Raw genomic sequence first — 22185 nt, 5'->3', positions numbered from 1 at the left:
GACCGTCATCCAACTGAAGGTCGGGCACCTGGAGCTAAAGATAAACTGTCATCTGGTTTCCTGGGTTGGGTAAGACCTTTCCAATTATCTTCTAGAAGTTCAGGTGACGACTACATTGAACAATTTATTAATGTTCTTCTCACTGCATTACTTGAGCACGTGTTGGTATTTACTTTTTTACTCGTAATTAGTAAATGTTATGTTTTAATGTGATAACGTCCATGTCTCATTGAGGTTTTGCTGTATCTTAATGCTGGCCAAACAAATTAGATTAATGTTGGTATAGCCTGCCGATTTCACACTTGGCAGATGTTTTGACTTTTCCCCAATAGCTTGTGTTTTGGGAAAGACATGTTGGACTGTTGGATTTCATGCCTGATGCTTTTGTTTTCAGGGGGCGTTCTCCCCTCCCTTCATTCATACATGGTCGCCCGAGCCAGATGGGCATGTGTATTGGGGGATAGCTATGTAACGTTTAAGGCCAGACTATGTGGTAACTGTATCGACTTGAAATATTAGAATATCATGAGGGTATATTTACAAACTGAAGTCTTAACAGTTGACAATCCATCCTATGCATCTGTGCGGGATTGTTTCTGCAATACAGTATGTGCATCGATTTCCTACAAACCCATTGAGACGAACAGAAAACTCACTGAAATATCTGTATCAAATCTGCTATGTGTGAACATATTGCAATGATGGACGCATGTTACATTAATCTAATGGTTATGGAGCAGCCCAAAGTCAACCCCATGGCAGATGCTACTATAGGAGATAAATTGCTGACCCATTGAAATTAATATGCTTGAATCTATTTATTTTATGCACTTATATAGAGCTACTATATTCCTCAGCGCTTTGTAGACATTAGCATCCACATGTCCACAATGGGGCTCACAATCTCAGTTTCCTATCAGTATGTCTTTGGAGTGTGGGAGGAAACACGGGGAGAACATATAAATTCCATGCAGATGTTATTCTTGGTTGGATTGGAACCCAGGATCCCAGCGCAGCAAGGCACCAGTGCTAACCACTGAGCCACCGTGCTGCCCACATGAGCTGAAGGAAAATTATGATGCTATAAGGTAAAGACTCTGCAGGCGGGAGTGAAGATGTCTACAGTATTAAGGGCTGGTAAGCAATAGGTACTGTACATCAGCAACTGAAGAAAATGTGCTAGAATTAAAAGGCATCTGTCTGCTGTTCAAAGTTTTCACAAGGCAACACTGACATTTTTTAAAATAAAACAAGAGAATATTTATAAAAAATTGCCCACATTTACTAATGTGAGAACCACTAGATTTTGGAATAAAGCGCACCAAAGTGTGACACAATTTGGAGCATATAGGTTTAGAAAAATTATTTGTGCCTAACACATGGTTTAACGGAAAAGGCGCATGACTTCAAAGGTGGTATGATCTAATATGCAACATTTAGTGACAAAATTGGACAACAATTCTGACATAAAATTCTGTCCCAAACTAAGCCAGCCAGGGCTGGACTGCCCATCTGGCAAATGCCAAATGGGCGTGTGCTGAAGTGGGCTGCCCAAGGCCAAAACGTCCGGGGATTGGACCCTTGATGTTTGACCAGATCCCCGAAAGTAGTGCCTACAACTGTATGGCCATCCTCAGAATAGTTGATAGTTCTCATTCTCATGTATCGCCATCCTCAGATATAGTTGAATAGCTTGGAGGGACATAGTATTGGGGGTGACAGCAGGAAAACTGTCAATTTTAAAATGCCAGGGCTGAATTTCAGTCCCAGTATGGCCCTGAAGCCAACCAATAGATGGCATAAGGTTAGACAAAAGAGTCTATCCCTGCAACCACATCATCCAGCGTGAGCCACTGTGATAAATCTAGTGCAGATCTACAAAGGCAGTCTAAATGTATGCCATCTATAGGGTTAGTAAATCTACTACAATTGGTTCAACTTTGCTAGATAAAGTTAAGACGTACAGTAAAGTTTGTGTGCATAGATTATATATTATTATCTTTTAGGTCTTTTTCATTATTTATTTGTGTGTTGAATGAGGAAGCAGGAGACAGTGGTATCATATCTACACTATAAGGCAGGATAAACTGAAAATACAGGCCAAATGATAGGCTTTGACAAAAATGTTAAAAAACAAAAAGACTACTCGGTCCATGCTATATGTACAATACATCGTGTAACTGTAGAGAAAAGTTTAGAAATAATTCAAAATTATAGTAAATGTATTTTCATTAAATAAGTCAACAAAAAGACTTCATATTGGAAAAGGCTTCATATGGAAGTACAGTTTTCTTGTAAAGCAGGAACAAAAAGTAGTAAATTTGATCTTCAGTCGCATCCATATCCATCTATATCTATTGTTCTTAATAGGTCTTCTTTTGGCAACTTTAATCCTATTAGAAGTTAAACAAAATAAAAAAAGCAAAGTCGGGTTAAGGCTGAGTTCACACTTCTGTTATTTGATCAGTTACTTCCATCAGTTATTGTGAGCCAAAACCAGTAGTGAAGCCTATTCAGAGATAAGGTGTAATAGAAAGATCTGCACCTGTTCTTTGTATTTGACCCGCACCTGGTTTTGGTTCACAATAACTGATGGAAATAACTGATCAAATAACGTAAGTGTGAACTCAGCCTTACCCAGCAATTTAAGCAGGACCAACCAACTAGTCCATGTATTTGGGGTTATGCGGACTCCTGACAAATGATGTGAGGGAAAAGAAGAATTGGGCATGTCAAAATTCAACATGATCAAACCTTTTTTCGAATGGGACAAAACTACCACTAGAAGAACTTACTCCCCTTTATCTGTTGACATCAAATGAGGAATAGCCATCAGCCAAAAGAGCATTTGGCCAACTGCTACTGAAGGTGTATAGCCATCTTAAAGAGGTTTTCTGGGATTACTATGTTTTTTTTTTTTTTTTTACAAATATGCTCACATAGTTTCTTATCACAGATACATTTCTGCCAAACTTTTTTTTCAATTTGGACTCTCCTGACTGGTTTTCACCATATATACAAATCACTCATTTTTTTCCATTCTATATGTAGCACTTCCTGTTGCTGTATCCAACTAAACCCATAATACACTTCTCCTTTCTCTGCCACTGTCTTTTAAATAACACAGAATTTATTTCAACCCAACTGACCTGCTAGTCAATTTGCTTGATGAGAAATAATCATACGATGTTAACATCTACTTCCATTGTGTCCAATTCCTTAAATATATCAGAATTGAACTTCATGCCATATTACTAAAACGTACCACCAGTTATTTATCATGGAAGGGCCGACTGCTGGGATACCAAGTGATCCTCAGAATGAAGATGCAGTGGGATTGGTTAAAGGGGTTGAGCAGTGAAAAGATTTTGAAGACATATCCTCAGGATAGGTCAACAATATCAGATTAGTGGGGATCTCTCTCCAGGCACCCCACTGATCAGCTGTTTTGAAAAGGTAGTGGTGCTCATACTGCTTCCCCTTCAAAATTACCTGTGCATTGTCTCCTTGGTGGAGGAAGCGCAGTGTAATTACCATACATTCACTTTTACAGGACAAGCAGTTGTAATTGCAATGCGCCGTCTCTACAAGCGAGATGACATGTAGGTAATTTTGAAGTGGACGAAGCACTCACAAGTCACAAACAGCTGATCGGGGGGTCCTGAAGTTGGACTCCCGCTCATCTGATATTGATGAACTATCCTGAGTATAGATCATCAATATCTTTGCACTGAATACCCCCTGCACAACCCCTTTAAGTTCTGCTGAACCTTAACAGATTCCCCTGCACCGTTTTAAGGCATTGCTGGGGTCCTAGGCTTGAATCCAACCAAAGACAACCTCTGCATGGAGTTTGTATGTTATCTGTGGGTTTCCTTCAGGTGTTCCTTTTTTCTCTCACACTCCAGAGACATACTAACAGAGAGTTTAGATTGTGAGCTCCACTCGGGACAGCAATTCATGATAATGATTTATCAAGACAGGTGCCTTGATATCCCCCGCGCTGCCGCAGGGTGCGCCTAATTTAAATTAGGTGCATACTTCTGCAATCCGTATGCCTAAACAGAAATGTACAACAGCTCAGAGCTGCCATAGATTTCTGGCTACATTTGCGCCACAAAATAAATGAAGATAAATTTGTAAGGGCCACTGGTCATGCCCCCTTCCCACCTTTGCCATGCCCCAAGGGGAAACGTGGCGAGGAGGGTGTAAAACCTGAGAGATAAGACTATTTTTTTAAACAGGAAATCTCAGTAAAAAGTGTCAGTTAAAAATTCGCAAACACATAGGATGCAACTTTTTAATGCCACTTTTCAGGAGCAAGGGAGATGATAAATCTCCTCCAATGCCTGTAAAGTGCTGTGGAATATATCAGCGCTATATACGTGACCTAAATAAATAAATAATTATATGAGGACACCTTAGACCCTTTGTTCTTGCACTCGTTAAGTGTCGCAGACTTGAGACCTCTCTCAAAATGTTCTGGCATATCCTTGTGATACAACAACATTATTAGATGGGAATACTTTAAAGTAGCACTTCCACAAAAAATTTATTTTCTGACCTGTTAGAAAGGTATATGATGTAAACTGCAGTGAAGGTTATCTTCTTACCAGTGACTGCATTTGTGAGTTATAACCTGCCTTCTGATCCTCAGCTATGTCATGTGACCAACTCTCTGATCTCCAACTGATACAGGACAGAAAGTCAGTCTCTTCTCTATTCATTTCTATGAGACTGAAATTGAGGCTCCCATAGGAATACATATCCCTTGCTCCTGAAAAGTTGCGTTATAAAGTCATATCCTATGTTTTAGCAAATTTTTAACTGAGACTTTTTTTTTAATTGTTGCGTCTATTGGATTTTCATCATGTACTTTTCTAACAGGCCAGATAATTAACATTTTTGTGAGAGTGTTTCTTTAAGTGTTATAACTATCATTTTCTTTCAGGAACTTTTACTTGCTCCACAGAAGGCTTTGTCCATTTTTAAATGGGGTTCTGGGAAGGAAGGGGTGCAAAAGAGCTCTTAACAAGCTCTGCCTCTAATGCCACCAGATACAAGGTAGCTATCCTATAAGTCAATGTTCAGCTCTTAAAATAAGCCTTGAGACATGCATTGGATATTAAATAAGCCAGCACCTCATCTGCAGACAGCTGTTTCAGGGTAATTGCCCCTCATCAGTGCATAGCAGAGAGTACTGGCTTAACTCGGTGAGAGGCCTGTGTCTGGGTAAGGGGCGAACTACTCTCCTTAGGGAGAGAGCACCTTAATCAGTGTGAGGAGACTTATAGTCCATACATGCTCCTCTGGAATTGTGGGAGGGAAGGGATGCAAATGAGCTCTTAATAAGCTCTGCCTCTAATGCCACCAGATGCAAAGCAGCTATCAGTCAAGGTTCAGCTCTTAAAATAAGCCTTGAGACATGACTTGGATATTAAATAAGCCAGCACCTCATCTGCAGACAGCTTTTTCGGGGTGATTAGGGTCCTTTACCTTTTTCTTACTGATGATACATCCTCTGGATAGGTCATCAGCATCTTATTGGCGGGGGTCCGATAGCTGGGACCCCCACCGATCAGCTGTTTGAGAAGGCATCGACACTCGCAGTAGTACCGCAGCCTTCTCGCTTTCCCACAGTCCACTGATGTCACGACTATGTCACGTGGCCTGAGCACAGCATTTTAAAAAAGATGACATTTAGAAGACTCACAATGTAAGTTATATGGAAAATATCCATCACACAAAAAAGTGTTATATTGTTCTATAAAAGTGGCTAAAATAGAAGAGAGCATGTTGACTTCTCAGCAGCTTTTATTCCTCTGGAATGGACAGGACATGACACTATTCTGAAGTACAATATATAAACCCATTTGTTTTACAATATTTTTCATACTTTCTGGTGTCATTTATTAAACTATTAAATATATACAAATGTAAAAGTTTTTCAAACTCCAGAAAGGACCATTGAAATGTATACCTCCAAGGGTCAGCTCATGATGGAAGTAAAATCTTTATTTGACGAGATAAGCAATCAACTGAAATCTATCCTCTTTAAATAAACTGATTCTCGAGTATTTTCCCAGTGTTAGTGTAGCTTGTTGTCTGTGATGTCCCCTAGGGCTCTTTCCTCTGCTCTCTGATTTGGTGTATAAAGGCAGCTCGGGATGATGGATTACTGTGTCATTGCAGCCTGCAAAGGATTAATTTGTTTCATTGATTCCTCTTTAGGCAGACTGCCAGGATTCTCTGCTTCCCACCTTTCTCCCAGACTTCCAGCAGTAATAGACAGTAATAGTCTAAGACAAATCTGCCTTTTCTTGTGTAAGTAGGAGCACAGATTCTACGAAAGCTGCAAAAATGGCTCATTGTTTCTATTATGCTCTGACACCAACACAGAATTTATATTTGGTGTTATAATGAAGATAAAAATAATGATATGCGCTAGTAGGAATATGAATGCGGTATATTCCCGGTAATCCGGAATGCCCTAGAACAACATTGTGTTGGATTACTAGATTTTCTATGTATACCAAACAAATAAAAACATATAAAATGCAAAATCTATTGATTAGTGCATCAGTGACTATACCAGGGATGGCCAACCTGTGGCTCTCCAGCTGTTGCAAAACTACAATTCCCAGCATGCCCAGACAGCCTACAGCTATCAGCCTACAGCAGGGCATGGTGGGAATTGTAGTTTTACAACAGCTGGAGAGCCACAGGTTGGCCAGCCCTGGACTATGCCATGAGTGCAAAAAAGTACTAGTGCATATAAAATAAGGTGCACTAATATATGAAGATTGTAATGTGTTGTCTACTAGGGCTTCAAGTGGTTGTGCCAAGTTTTCAAATTATCCCTCATCCACAGGATGCTTGATAACTAATCTGTGGGGGTTCAATTGCTGGGACTCCCTCTGATCCCAAGAATGGGGGTCCTGTTTCCATGTCCTCATGGAGCAGCAGAGCAGCATGTGCCCTGCCTCTTCATTAATTATCTATAGGACTGCTGGAGGCCAAGTAAACTGGTGGTCCTACAGAAAATGAATGGAATGTCAGGGCGCATGCTAAACCTGCTACTGCATCAGGATATGGAAATGTGATTCCTGTTCTCGCGATCGGCGGGGATCCTGTGAATAGGGGATAACTTGAAAACTTGGCACAACCCCTTTAATGATTCCAAAATAAAATACATAGAAAAATAATAATACAAATAGCCACAAATCACATGCTAATCCATCCAATAATGTAGCCAATCGATCCACTATATAGTTTGTACAAACTGTCCAGTAATATTTATTGATGGGTAACAATGTACATCTTAGGTTCCTCAATTTTCTCCCCCTCTCTTTGTGCTCCAATATTGTCACCCTGCTGATACATCCAATAGTGTACCCACTGGGCTCCCCAAAGCCTACAAACACTATGCTGTTGAAATAATAGTGCCATACAGATAGTCCCCCCATAATAATAGTACTCCCAGACTGCCCTTAATAGTAATAGTGCCCTCTACAGTACCCTCAGTAGCAACCTCGTTAGTATTAATGCCCCCCATATTGTACCTAACAATAATAATAATAATGCCCCTACAGTAATAATGACCCCTTAGGGCCCCCTATAGTGAATCCAGCAGTAACAAGGACCTTCTGTAAGGTACCCCTTAGAGCCCACAGTAGTAATAAAGCCCCCATAGTATTCTCAGTAGCTATAATTCACCTATAGTGCACACTGTATTATAATGTCCCTGTAGTGCCAGTATGTACAGTATAATGCTCCCCCCTTTAAAGCCTATTTGTATAATACCCCTTGCAGTGCTCTGGCCTATATTATAATGCCATATATACAAACTGAAAAGAATGGCGTGGTATTAACCAAGCAGGAGGTGCTCAAACCCACATGCAGTTGTGCATATATATAGGGGCGCAGATCCTGCACTTGTGGCCCGTTGCTAATGACGATCCCCAGCAAAAATGCATACAGTGGAGGATGACGGCAGCGAACCACAAGTATCACAATAGACATCCTACACAAGATAACAATTATGTGGATGTGATAATCAATATAACAATATAACAAAATAATAACAAAGACAGGTGCACTCTGTGGTCTTACTAAACCCTCAAACTGATTTTAAAATTGAGAGATTAGCCAACATATCCTACTGTGTAGGACATGTCTGAGCCCGAGCACCGCGCCAAGGTTTCTCAAGTAGCTCGGGGACCTAACACTCACCTACCTGGGCCTTATGGGCTATACCAGGAGCCAGTGGGCAAATTACAGGAGCTATAATATAATTCCCCCTCATATTGTGTCCTGTATTATAACTCCTCTTGTATTATAATGCCCCCTGTAGTGGTATTGTCTGTCTTGAAATCCCCCCCATAGTGCCCCCTGTAGTATAATGTCCCCTTTGTAGCTCTAGGACTAAGGCCTATGAGGCTGAATGATGGGGATAGGAGTCAGAAGCTTCTATGTTTTGCTGTAAATTGCCTTAGAGGTAGGCTAGCTGCTGCCTGATGCAAAATGCTCATCTAACCTAATGGCACCGTACTGCCCTCAGTCTGTGCCCAGATAAGATGCTTCTTTAGATGTCAAGTGAGAGGAGCAACTCCGTTTTATTTTTGTGTACACTGTGTACTATATAGGAACCTAAGAAGTTCCTGTCTTCATCATGGATATCAATTGTTTTTGTCTCTCTCCCTTTCTCGCCCTTTTAAGCTCTTTAACACAATGACAACAATTGTAAATAATGTCAGAGTGACACTAAACATATGGTTCACCTTGTTAACAAATAACCTGTCTAAAAAACACACTTCACTATCACATTCAGGCTTTTTAAAATTAAAAATGTTCTAAAAATTGTTGGCAGATGGTGTTTAATCAGAACAAAAACAGTGGCTTGTTCTGAACAAGTGGTCCAAAAATTATGCCTTAACAGGGGCAGAATTTTGCATGTGTTTATACATACACAAGGTAGTGATGTCACTTTCTCTACATAAAGATGCCTGAAGAAAATGATGGTCTGCCATTGAAATGTGTAGCATAATTGTTTATTGTTTTACTTGTTTTAATAAAATTGTTTTAACAAGAAGCTCCTGGTGCAGCATACTATTCATTTTGTCTTCTACTGGATGACCCTCGCTTTCTCTACATCTATTTCTGGCCTCCTCTGGATGTGTTTGAGCACAGCAACCCGGTTATTCTCTTACCTGAGAGGAACCTCTCCTTGGTACTGATGTTGTGCTCTGCTTTGCACAGACACTCTCTGGTAAAAAGACTATCACTGCAGGGATTCCAATACCTTCAATGTTGGTATTACCCTAGGTGGCTTATTCTAAACAAGTATAAAAAAAATTGTACCATGTGACATGTTAATGTCAGAAGAACAATGGTTTGTTTTGAACAAGCATCCTAAAATTCTCCTTTTTTGGGAGGAGCAGCAGCAGTACAGCGTGGATGTGGAAGGGTTAAGCTGAAATGCACTGAATGAAACTAGTATATTAATGCAGTAATTTGTGCTGAATTAAACTGGTATATTGACACAGTAAAATGTGCTGAATTAAGCATGTATATTGATGCAAGAAAATGTGTTAAACTGCACAATCAAAAATGGTAGCAACATTGCAAGTGTTATTTTGGTAATTTTACAGACAAAGAAACAATTAAATGTCTCCTTCTACAAACATACTGCACACCGTATTATAATGGGCTTTCACTTGTACAGTGGGATGCGAAAGTTTGGGCAACCTTGTTAATCGTCATGATTTTCCTGTATAAATCGCTGGTTATTACGATAAAAAATGTCAGTTAAATATATCATATAGGAGACACACACAGTGATATTTGAGAAGTGAAATCAAGTTTATTGGATTTACAGAAAGTGTGGTATAATTGATTAAACAAAATTAGGCAGGTGCATAAATTTGGGCACCACAAAAAAGAAATGAAATCAATATTTAGTAGATCCTTCTTTTGCAGAAATTACAGCCTCTAAACGCTTCCTGTAGGTTCCAATGAGAGTCTGGATTCTGGTTGAAGGTATTTTGGACCATTCCTCTTTACAAAACATCTTTAGTTCATTCAGGTTTGATGGCTTCCGAGCATGGACAGCTCTCTTTAAGTCACACCACAGATTTTCAATTATATTCAGGTCTGGGGACTGAGATAGCCATTCCACAACGTTGTACTTGTTCCTCTGCATGAATGCCTTAGTGGATTTTGAGCAGTGTTTAGGGTCGTTGTCTTGTTGAAAGATCCAGCCCCGGCGCAGCTTCAGCTTTGTCACTGATTCCTGGACATTGGTCTCCAGAATCTGCTGATACTGAGTGGAATCCATGCGTCCCTCAACTTTGACAAGATTCCCAGTCCCTGCACTGGCCACACAGACCCACAGCATGATGGAACCACCACCATATTTTACTGTAGGTAGCAGGTGTTTTTCTTGGAATGCTGTGTTCTTTTTCCTCCATGCATAACGCCCCTTGTTATGGCCAAATAACTAAATTTTAGTTTCATCAGTCCAAAGCACCTTATTCCAAAATGAAGCTGGCTTGTCCAAATGTGCTTTAGCCCACCTCAAGCGGCACTTTTTGTGCTGTGGCCGGAGAAAAGGCTTCCTCTGCATCACTCTCACATACAGCATCTCCTTGTGTAAAGTGCGCCGAATGGTTGAACGATGCACAGTGACTCCATCTGCAGCAAGATGATGTTGTAGGTCTTTGGTGCTGGTCTGTGGGTTGACTCTGACTGGTCTCACCATTCGTCACTTCTATCTATCCGAGATTTTTCTTGGTCTGCCACTTCGAGCCTTAACTTGAACTGAGCCTGTGGTCTTCCATTTCCTCAATATGTTCCTAACTGTGGAAACAGACAGCTGAAATCTCTGAGACAGCTTTCTGTATCCTTCCCCTAAACCATGATGGTGAACAATCTTTGTCTTCAGGTCATTTGAGAGTTGTTTGGAGTCCCCCATGTTGCTACTCTTCAGAGAACATTTAAAGAGGAGGGAAACTTACAATTGACCCCCTTAAATACTCTTTCTCATAATTGGATTCACCTATGTATGTAGGTCAGGGGTCACTGAGCTTACCAAGCCAATTAGAGTTCCAATAATTAGTTCTAAAGGTTTTGGAATCAATAAAATGTCAACAGTGCCCAAATTTATGCACCTGCCTAATTTTGTTTAACCCCTTAAGGACACAGCCTTATTTCACCTTAAGGACCAGGCCATTTTTTGCAAATCTGACCAGTGTCACTTTAAGTGCTGATAACTTTAAAACACTTTGACTTATCCAGGCCATTCTGAGATTGTTTTTTTGTCACATATTGTACTTCATGACACTGCTAAAATTGGGTCAAAAAAGTTAATTTTTTTGCATAAAAAAATAAATATTTTACAAAAAAATTGGAAAAATTTGCAAATTTCAAAGTTTCAGTTTCTCTACTTCTGTAATATACAGTAAAACCCCCAAAAATTGTGATGACTTTACATTCCCCATATGTCTACTTCATGTTTGAATTATTTTGGGAATGATATTTTATTTTTTGGGGATGTTACAAGGCTTAGAAGTTTAGAAGCAAATCTTGAAATTTTTCCGAAATTTACAAAAAACAAATTTTTAGGGACCACTACAGGTCTGAAGTCACTTTGCGAGGCTTACATAATAGAAACCGCCCAAAAATGACCCCATTCTATAAACTACACCCCTCAAGGTATTCAAAACTGATTTTACAAACTTCGTTAACCCTTTAGGTGTTACACAAGAGTTATTGGCAAATGGGGATGAAATTTGAGAATTTCATTTTTTTGCCTAATTTTCCATTCTAACCCATTTTTTTTCCACTAACAAAGCAAGGGTTAACAGCCAAACAAGACTGTATCTTTATTGCCCTGACTCTGCCGTTTACAGAAACACCCCATATGTGGCCGTAAACTACTGTACAGCCACACAGCGGGGCATAGAGTGAAAGGTGCGCCATATGGTTTTTGGAAGGCAGATTTTGCTGGACTGTTTTTTTGACACCATGTCCCATTTTAAGCCCCCCTGATGCAACCCTAGAGTAGAAACTCCATAAAAGTGACCCCATCTAAGAAACTGCACACCTCAAGGTATTCAAAACTGATTTTACAAACTTTGTTAACCCTTTAGGTGTTGCACGAGATTTAATGGAAAATAGAGATACAATTTCAAAATGTCACTTTTTTGGCAGATTTTCCATTTTAATTTTTTTTTTCCAGTTACAAAGCAAGGGTTAACAGCCAAACCAAACTCATTATTTATGGCCCTGATTCTGTAGTTTACAGAAACACCCCATGTGGTCGTAAACTGCTGTACGGGCACACGGCAGGGCGCAGAAGGAAAGGAATGCCATACGGTTTTTGGAAGGCAGATTTTGCTGGACTTTTTTTTTTGACACCATGTCCCAATTGAAGCCCCCCTGATGCACCCCTAGAGTAGAAACTACAAAAAAGTGACCCTATTTTGGAAACTAAGGGATAAGGTGGCAGTTTTGTTGGTACTATTTTAGGGTACATATGATTTTTGGTTGCTCTATATTATACTTTTTGTGAGGCAAAGTAACAAAAAATAGCTTTTTTGGCCCCTTTTTTTTTTGTTATTTACAACATTCATCTGACAGGTTAGATCATGTGGTAATTTTATAGAGCAGGTTGTCACGGATGCGGCGATACCTAATATGTATACAATTTTTTTTATTTATGTAAGTTTTATACAATAACTTGTAAAAAATGTTTTAGTGTCTCCATAGTCTAAGAGCCATAGTTTTTTCAGTTTTTGGCCGATTATCTTGAGTAGGGTCTAATTTTTTGCGGGATGAGATGATGGTTTGATTGGCACTATTTTGGGGTGCATATGACTTTTTGATCGCTTGCTATTACACTTTTTGTGACGTAAGATGGCAAAAAATGGCTTTTTTTACACCGTTTTTTTTTTTTTTTACGGTGGTCACCTGAGGGGTTAGGTCATGTGATATTTTTATAGAGCCGCTCGATACGGACGCGGTGATACCTAATATGTATACTTTATTTTTATTTATGTAAGTTTTACACAATGATTTCATTTTTGAAACAAAAAAAAATCATGTTTTAGTGTTTCCATAGTCTAAGAGCCATAGTTTTTTCAGTTTTTGGGCGATTATCTTGAGTAGGGTCTCATTTTTTGCGGGATGAGATGACGGTTTGATTGGTACTATTTTGGCGTACATGCAACTTTTTTGATCACTTTTATTACCTTTTTTGGGAAGTAAGGTGGGCAAAATTTCAATTTTCTCAGTTTTTATTTTTTAATTTTTATGGTGTTCACCATGCGGGGAAAGTAACATGACCGTTTTATAGATCAGGTCGTTACGGACGCGGCGATACCTAATATGTGTAGTGTATTTTTTTTTTTTAATTTTTATTCAGTGATAAATGTTTTTTTTTTTATCTTAACTTTTTTCACTTTTTTTTTTACATTTTTTTGACCCAGACCCACTTGGTTCTTGAAGATCCAGTGGGTCTGATGTCTGTATAATACAGTACAGAACCCCCTGGCGTTGTGAAAGGATGCCAGCTGAATGATTTCAGCCGGCATCCTGTTCAGATTAACCCCTGGGGCGCCGGAATGCCTATTTAAAGTTAGGACGTACCGGTACGTCCTGTGTCCTTAAGGACTCGGGAAATAGGGCGTACAGGTACGCCTTGTGTCCTTTAGGGGTTAAACAATTATAGCACACTTTCTGTAAATCCAATAAACTTCATTTCACTTCTCAAATATCACTGTGTGTCTCTCCTATATGATATATTTAACTGACATTTTTTATCGTAACAACCAATGATTTATACAGAAAAATCATGACAATTAACAAGGTTGCCCAAACTTTAGCATCCCACTGTACCATTGTACCGTCCATGCCAGTGTTGGTTGTTTGTGGGGGTTTGGATCTGTGTTGTTGTGTTCAAGGGCAGTTCATGTTGCCACTGTTGTGTGTACCCTGGTCCCATTTACTTGTGATGTGAGTTGTGCCTATGTGCTTATCCTCATTCTCAGCCTTGTATTGCTAGGGTTAATCTTTTACTTGCTCTGTGTATGTCTCCATCTGTTTGACTAATTGGTTCGTTAAGTCTGCTATATAGTCCTGTGTTCTGTGTCAGTTTGGTAGGTGTCTTTTGAGTGCTATGACCTGCCCCATGCAATTTTATCTTTCTTTGCTTGATCTTCTCTTGGATTGTATGATTAGTCCACATTAAGTACCACTTTGTCTTTACTGTATTGGGAGCGTCTTGTGCTTCCTTCCATTGAGAAGTCTTGACCACTGCCGCCCATTATCAGCTACGACTGTCTGGTATCCAGAAGTCTGTTCCTGAAGTCTGTGTATCAATATTCCTGAAGTCTGAATGTCTGACTCTTGTGCTTTTTGTTTCTGCTCATCAATATGCAACTCTTACCCTGTGTGAGTGGGTTCCTGAAGCTTTTAGTGTGATCATGTAGCACCTAATGTGTGTATGGGTTCTTGCAACTCTTTTCAATTGTGATTAAGCTTCTGCAGCACCTACCGAATGTGAATAGGTTAGTCTGACCATGCTCCGTGTTTTGTGACATTCCATTGACTCTGGTGTTTTCACCAGTGTCTCTGACCTCAGCAGGTCATTTGCCAAGTACACTGGGACATCCCAGGAGGTAGCAGTCTCGTCTCTAAACTGCAGTCAAGTCCGCATCCCTGTACAGGGGTTAGAGCGCTCGGAAGCACTCTTCTTTCTTCCTGGCTTCAGCAGTAGACAGTCCATCATCTCTGATATCGCTGTGAACTCTAGCCAGACTTGTGTAGGTGCAGCCTTCCTTCCCTATGCAGTAGGATAATATTACTGCACATGCACCAGGACCTCTTCAACGGACGTCATCACTGGTGTCAAGGTTCAGCTCCAGGTTTCTGTGTGAAGCCTGTACTTTTCTGATGCATGCGCAGTTCGATGGAAAGACTGTGCATGTGTCAGAACATAGCTATTAGCTTCTGTGCTGGGCATTGGCTGACCGCGGGAATCCTCAGCAAACGCTGCTCATTTGGGTTTCCCCACACTGTTCACATTACTACTGTCATTAGTAATTTGAGAAAGTGGAGGAAATTAAGGTCTTATAAAAAAAGTTGTTTTGTTTCTTTATTTTATTAAAATGCATTTGGACTACAAACTTCTTGGGAGAGATAATTTTCCAAATTCAGGTGTGTCCATTGATTTATTGCCTGGGCGTGTCTGTGCTCAACTGGGTGGTCGTGAGCACCATAGTGTAAGCAAAACTTTCAAGGGGACAGCGTGCTAAATCAAGGCTGCAGGCCTTTAATTCTCAGGATTAACGGGGTTAATTCAAATTCACACTTCCTAGCGATATGCCATTGCTTTATCAGATGCAAATAATGCTTTAAATTAGATTGCAGAATGAAATGACTATTTATGTATTATGATAGAGTATTTTCTCATTGAAGGATAATGTTAAACATGAGAACACAATGCTGTTTAGAAATTCTCTTTTTATTGTGTACACTCTTCTGTGAAAAAATATTGTGTTCTTGAGGATTCAAGTGCCTTCAAATATGTCGTACTAACACTTTAGAAAATGCATTCCTTTAAACTGTACATAAATGCCTTATGTAAGTCAGTGATGAATAAATAAGAAAAGTACAATGCAGTGCCAGCAGACATACGTCCTAAAGTCGGATAAACGTCAGGTCATGAAACAAGAAATCTAGGAAATCCAATGGTTTTTCTATGGTCTATTATTCATTCAATCCTTGACAGGCTTTACGATTACAAACCCTTTGATTGACTAACTAGACGTTTGGGGAGTGATTTATGAATCTGGAACACTTTGCTGAGTGAATAAGCTGTAACTATGCCATATTTATAAATGTCTCTATTCAGTAATAAGTTATACAGGGGAAATATTATTACTAATTTATAAAGTGTGTAATTGGCACCGTACAATTACAGATAAACAGGCATTATCCAAGTAGTAAAGAAATTTGTTAATATCTTCATTGCTTAATTCTATGTTAAAGGGTACTCTAAGCCTAGAAATTAGTGCTAAAGAGGAAATATAGTTGCCCATGTTGTTTATCAGTTTATATCACCTTCTGCAGCATCCTGGTGCAAATCTTGCAAAGAATAAAGGGGTTAATCTCCTGCTGCTCTGTTCCTTCTATAGTTAGAGACAGCCTGAAGGATGGGCTTAAACAAGGCACAGAGCTTGAGGATCTTTTTGTCCCACTAAAGACAGGACAAAGCAGGTAGGCTCCTGCTCCAACCACTTGTCTTACAGCTTGTCACAAAACTATGAGGAGAAGGAGGGAGGCATTTAGGAATTCCTGGGACACAGAGAAAAAAATTCGGTATAAATGTCTCCGTTTTCACTGTATTATGAGACAAAACGGGACCCTAAAAGAACAATTACAGCAAGTGTCCTATTTGCAGAACAGCTTTAACAAGGGAGTGACGTAAGAATGGCATCATCACCATGTCATCTAAATTGTTTTTGTAGAAGACTTCTCCAGTTAGAAAATGCATTGGCTCTGATGAGTCAAAGTCAGTTATTCGCAGTCATGTGAGATTTCGTATAATAACTTCAGTAGTTGATTTTTAAAGTGGAATACCACTTTAAAACTTGAAACCGAACTTGGCTTCAGTTCCAACTGGTACCTCGGAACCAAAGCCGGGTTCGGTTCCAAGTTTTAAAGTGTGTTCCACTTTGAAAATCAACTACCAAAGTTATTCAACGAAGTCTCGCGAGACTTCGCAAATAACTGAATTCAGCTCATCGGAGCCCATAAATTTTTATACTGTACAGAGACGGATCTCCGTACAGTATTAATCCAAAGTTTTGAATGAAGCGACTTCAGATGTAGCATCCGAAGCTCGGTTCGCTCATCAATACTGATGACCTATCTTCAGGAGCTTCTGAAGCACAACGCAGTTCATTGGATAGTGGCTGTGCTACGTATTGCAGCTCAGCCTGCTTCGTTTGAATGGGACTGAGGTGCACCTAGGCCATATGACATCACTGGTTTAAGAAGAAGCCGCGGCGCTCACGGAGCACCACACTCTCTTCAAACAGTTGATTGCCAGGGGTGCTAAGCATCAGAACCCCACCAGTCACATACTAATGACCTATCCTGAGTAGAGATGGCCTTGCGGTTCGCCCGGCGGTTGTTTCACGGTGAACCTTGAGCGTTCTCGATTCACCGAACATGCAAAAATATTGCGATGTCCGTCTGCGCCATATTATTTTGCATTGCACCGAACTTTGACCCATGACACATCCATCAGGCGGGACAGGACAGCCAATTGAGACGTTTCAGCACATGGACACAACCCCACCCTATCACAGAACCCGATCTGGCAGCCATTTTACATTCTGTTTTGCCAGTATAGGGAAAGGTTGCTTTGTGGAGCAGGGACAGGCTGTTAGGGACACCAAACACTAGCTAATAGGGCCAAAAAGTATAGGTGTGCTATCGATAGGTGTGATATACTGAGGGGTGTGATATACTTATACTTTCTAACATAGAAAGTATATTAAAGTGCATTTGCATTGTGCAGCAGTTGTGTGCGGTTCTGCTGTGATACTGCAGCTATATAGAGGGACAAACGCTATTGGAGCAACTAATTGCAATGGGTATGATATACCTGTTGCCCCAAAAAAAACTTATTGAGGGGTGTGATATACCTTCTTCCACAAAATACTGATTGAGGGCTACGATATACCTGTTGCTCCAAATAAACAGGGTGGTGTGATATACAGTGGATATAAAAAGTCTAAACACCACTGTTAAAATGTCAGGATTCTGTGATGTAAAAAAATTAGACAAAGATAAATCATTTCAGAACTTTTTCCACCTTTAATGTGACCTATAAACTGTACCACTCAATTGAAAAACAAACTGAAATCTTTTAGGTGGAGGTAAGAAAACAAAAAAACTAAAATCATGTGGTTGCATAAGTGTGCACACCCTCTTATAACTGGGGATGTAGCTGTGTTCAGAATTAAGCAATCACATTCAAAATCATGTTAAATAGGAGTCATCATACACCTGCCATAATTTAAAGTGCCTCTGATTAACCCCAAATAAAGTTAAGCTGCTCTAGTTGGTCTTTCCTGAAGCTTTCATAGTCGCATCCCACAGCAAAAGCCATGGTCCACAGAGAGCTTCTAAAACATCAGAGGGATCTCATTGTTAAAAGGTATCAGTCAGAAGGGTACAAAATAATTTCCAATACATTAAATATACAATGGAACACAGTGAAGACATCATCAAGTGGAAAAAATATGGCACAACAGTGACATTACCAAGAACTGGACGTCCCTCCAAAATTGATGAAAAGACGAGAAGAAAACTGGTCTGGGAGGTTACCAAGAGACCTACAGCAACATTAAAGGAGCTGCAGGAATATCTGGCAAGTACTGGCTGTGTGTTACATGTGACAACAATCTCCCGTATTCCTCATATGTCTGGGCTATGGGGTAGAGTGGCAAGACGAAAGCCTTTTCATACGGAGAAAAACATCCAAGCCAGGCTACATTTTGCAAAAACACATCTAAAGTCTCCCAAAAGCATGTGGGAAAGGGTGTTATGGTCTGATGAAACCAAGGTTGAACTTTTTGGCCATAATTCCAAAAGATATGTTTGGCGCAAAAACAGTGACGTACATACAAGGATCGCAGGGGTCGCAGTTGCGACCGGGCCCGGCACTCCAGCGGCATCACTCAGACTCAGGTGTGGGCCCGCGACAGCGGCGGCAGGTGACAGGGAGATGAACGCTTCCATTGTGGAAGCGCTCATCTCCATAGTGATCTGTATCGCCGTCCTCAGGACAACGATACAGATTGCTGTGCTGCGGCCGGGCAGGGGAGGGAGGCGTCTCCCTTCCCTGTTCCTCTGATAGGCTGAAAATGGAGGGGGGGGGGGGAGGTTGGCATTACTTGATACTGGAAAATGGGGGGGAAGGTTGGCACTACTTGATACTGGAAAATGGGGGGGGGAGGTTGGCACTACTTGATACTAGAAAATAGGGGGGGGAAGGTTGGCACTACTTGATACTGGAAAATGGGGGGGGGGGGAAGGTTGGCACTACTTGATACTGGAAAATGGGGGGGGGGAAGGAAGGTTGGCACTACTTGATAATGGATAATGGGGGGGAAGGTTGGCACTACTTGATACTGGAAAATGGGGGGGGGGGAAGGTTGGCACTACTTGATACTGGAAAATGGGGGGGGGGGGGAGGTTGGCACTACTTGATACTGGAAAAAGATGGGGGGGAAAGGTTGGCACTTGATACTGGAAAATGAGGGGGGGAAGGTTGGCACTTGATACTGGAAAATGAGGGGGGGAGTTGGCACTTGATACTGGAAAATGGGGGGGGAAGGTTGACACTTGAAACTGGAAAATGAGGGGGGGAGTTGGCACTTGATACTGGAAAATGAGGGGGGTGGGCGGTTGGCACTTGATACTGGCACACGGGGCGGTTGGCACTTGATACTGGCACAATATTGGGGGCACTATTGGGGACGACAGGGCACAGTATTGGGGTAGTAGGATGTTTTGTCCAGAAGATGGTAGGATGATGGAAAAGTAGTAAACTAAGATTTTTTTTTGGTCAAACTGCAGAGATTAAAAACGGCGTAAAAATGGTGGTCTGGTCTGAAAGGAGCAGACGAGGACAGAGAACAACTACATCAAAGGAGACGTCACTGGATGTAAGAGGTACGGGAGCGATTTATGGGTGGGGCTGTGTGTGTGTGTGGTTTGAGGGCGGGTGGGGACACAGGGGCCCCATAATCTCCTCTTGCCCGGGTAAATGCCCCTCCCGAGACCAGGGGGGCCCATGGATCAGTTTCGCACCGGGGCCCCATGGATTGTGTGTACGCCACTGAGCAAAAACAACACTGAACATCACCAAAAGAACACCATACCCACAGTGAAGCCTGGTGGTGGCAGCATCATGCTTTGGGGCTGTTTTTCTTCAGCTGGAACTGGGGCCTTAGTTAAGCTGGAGGGAATTATGAACAGTTCCAAATACCAGTCAATATTGGCAAAAACCCTCAGGCTTCTGCTAGAAAGCTGAACATGAAGAGGAACTTCATCTTTCAGCATGACAACGACCCAAAGCAGAGCAAAACAGGGATGAACAGCACTCCTTAGTATCAGCGCGGTGGGTGCACGTCTCCAGGGGGTGGTAAAAAGCCCCCACTCTAGCGTATATAACCAAAAAATGAAAATAAAAACTGGAGACAGCACGTCCAAAGTGATGGAATTTAATCCGGATGCATACATCCAAATCAAACAAAGGAATGGCTTCACCAGAAGAAGATTAAAGTTTTGGAATGGCCCAGCCAGAGCCCAGACCTGAATCCGATTGAAAATCTGTGGGGTGATCTGAAGAGGGTTGCACAGGAGATGCCCTTGCAATCTGACAGATTTGGAGTATTTTTGCAAAGAGTGGGCAAATCTTGCCAAGTCAAAATGTGCCATGCTGATAGACTCATACCCAAAAAGACTGAGTGCTGTAATAAAATCAAAAGGGGCTTCAACAGTTTAGTTTAAGGGTGTGCACACTTATGCAACCATATTATTTTATTTTTATATTTTTTCTTTCATCTACCTAAAAGATTTCAGTTTGTTTTTCAATTGAGTTGTACAGTTTATAGGTCACATTAAAGGTGGAAAAAGTTCTGAAATGATTTATCTATGTCTCATTTTTTTACATCACAGAAACCTGACATTTTAACAGGGGTGTGTAGACTTTTTATATCCACTGTAACTGTTGTGGCAAAAAAATAATAATTGAAGGGTGTGATATACCTGCTTCCACAAAATACTAAGGGGTTCAATATACCTGCTACCACCAAATATTGATTGAGGGGTGTGATATACCTACTTCTACAAAATACTGATTAAGGGGTTTGATATACATTTTTCCACCAAATATTGATTGAGGCCTGCGATATACCTGCTTCCACAAAATACTCACCAACAAAATGAATGAAAATAACTTACATATGTATGAAGATCCAAACAACTTTATTGTAAGTATATATAAACATATAAACAATACATACATATATAATAAAACAGGCAGCACAAGGCGGGACACACAGATGAGTAGCAGGACCCAAGGAGAGGCTGGGAGATCGATGCACGAAATAACAGGGAAAAAGAATGCTAGCTGAAAGAGCATACCTCAAAACCTCATAGCAGCAACGCCCCAAACAAAGTGCAAAGGAGGCGATTGTAGAGATTGAGGTTGAAATAAAAAGGACAAAGTATAAACATACCCTGGATGGTGCAGAGATCTGTCGGCCGACTCCTGACCCAACGCCGTTTCGCCAGCAGATCTGGCTTCTTCCGGGGATTGGTGCTGACGTCATTAAGGTCCTGCAATTTTAATTATCCTCCACACACCTGTGTGGGCACTATATAGGGGAGATGTTTTAATGTGTTTCCGTATCCCATGTACATGGGCTACTGATTGGTTTTCCTGGTATGGTCAGGGCGTGTCGTATGATGTCGTGCACTTCTGACACTGCGGTCATGTGCTTGCTCACATGCTCGCTCTGTCATCTCAGTCCTGCCTCCATTAGGTGCTTCTGGTTCTATTGATTGGCTTTTAGGTACTGGGGCTCCAATTCCATTGATGCTGACGTCATTCAGGTCCTGCAATTTTAATTATCCTCCACACACCTGTGTGGGCACTATATAGGGGAGATGTTTTTATGTGTTTCCGTATCCCCGGAAGAAGCCAGATGTGCTGGCGAAACGGCGTTGGGTCAGGAGTCGGCCGAGATATCTATGCACCATCCAGGGTATGTTTATACTTTGTCCTTTTTATTTCAACCTCAATCTCTACAGTTGCCTCCTTTGCACTTTGTTTGGGGCGTTGCTGCTATGAGGTTTTGAGGTATGCTCTTTCAGCTAGCATTCTTTTTCCCTGTTATTTCATGCATCGATCTCCCGGCCTCTCCTTGGGTCCTGCTACTCATCTGTGTGTCCCGCCTTGTGCTGCCTGTTTTATTATATATGTATGTATTGTTTATATGTTTATATATACTTACAATAAAGTTGTTTGGATCTTCATACATATGTAAGTTATTTTCATTCATTTTTTTGGTGATTATTATGACTCATTGGGGGTCCGATGTT

The sequence above is a fragment of the Bufo bufo genome, chromosome 2, assembly GCF_905171765.1.
Source record: "Bufo bufo chromosome 2, aBufBuf1.1, whole genome shotgun sequence".
In the NCBI taxonomy this organism is placed as follows: domain Eukaryota; kingdom Metazoa; phylum Chordata; class Amphibia; order Anura; family Bufonidae; genus Bufo; species Bufo bufo.
This window is presented reverse-complemented; position numbering follows the sequence as displayed.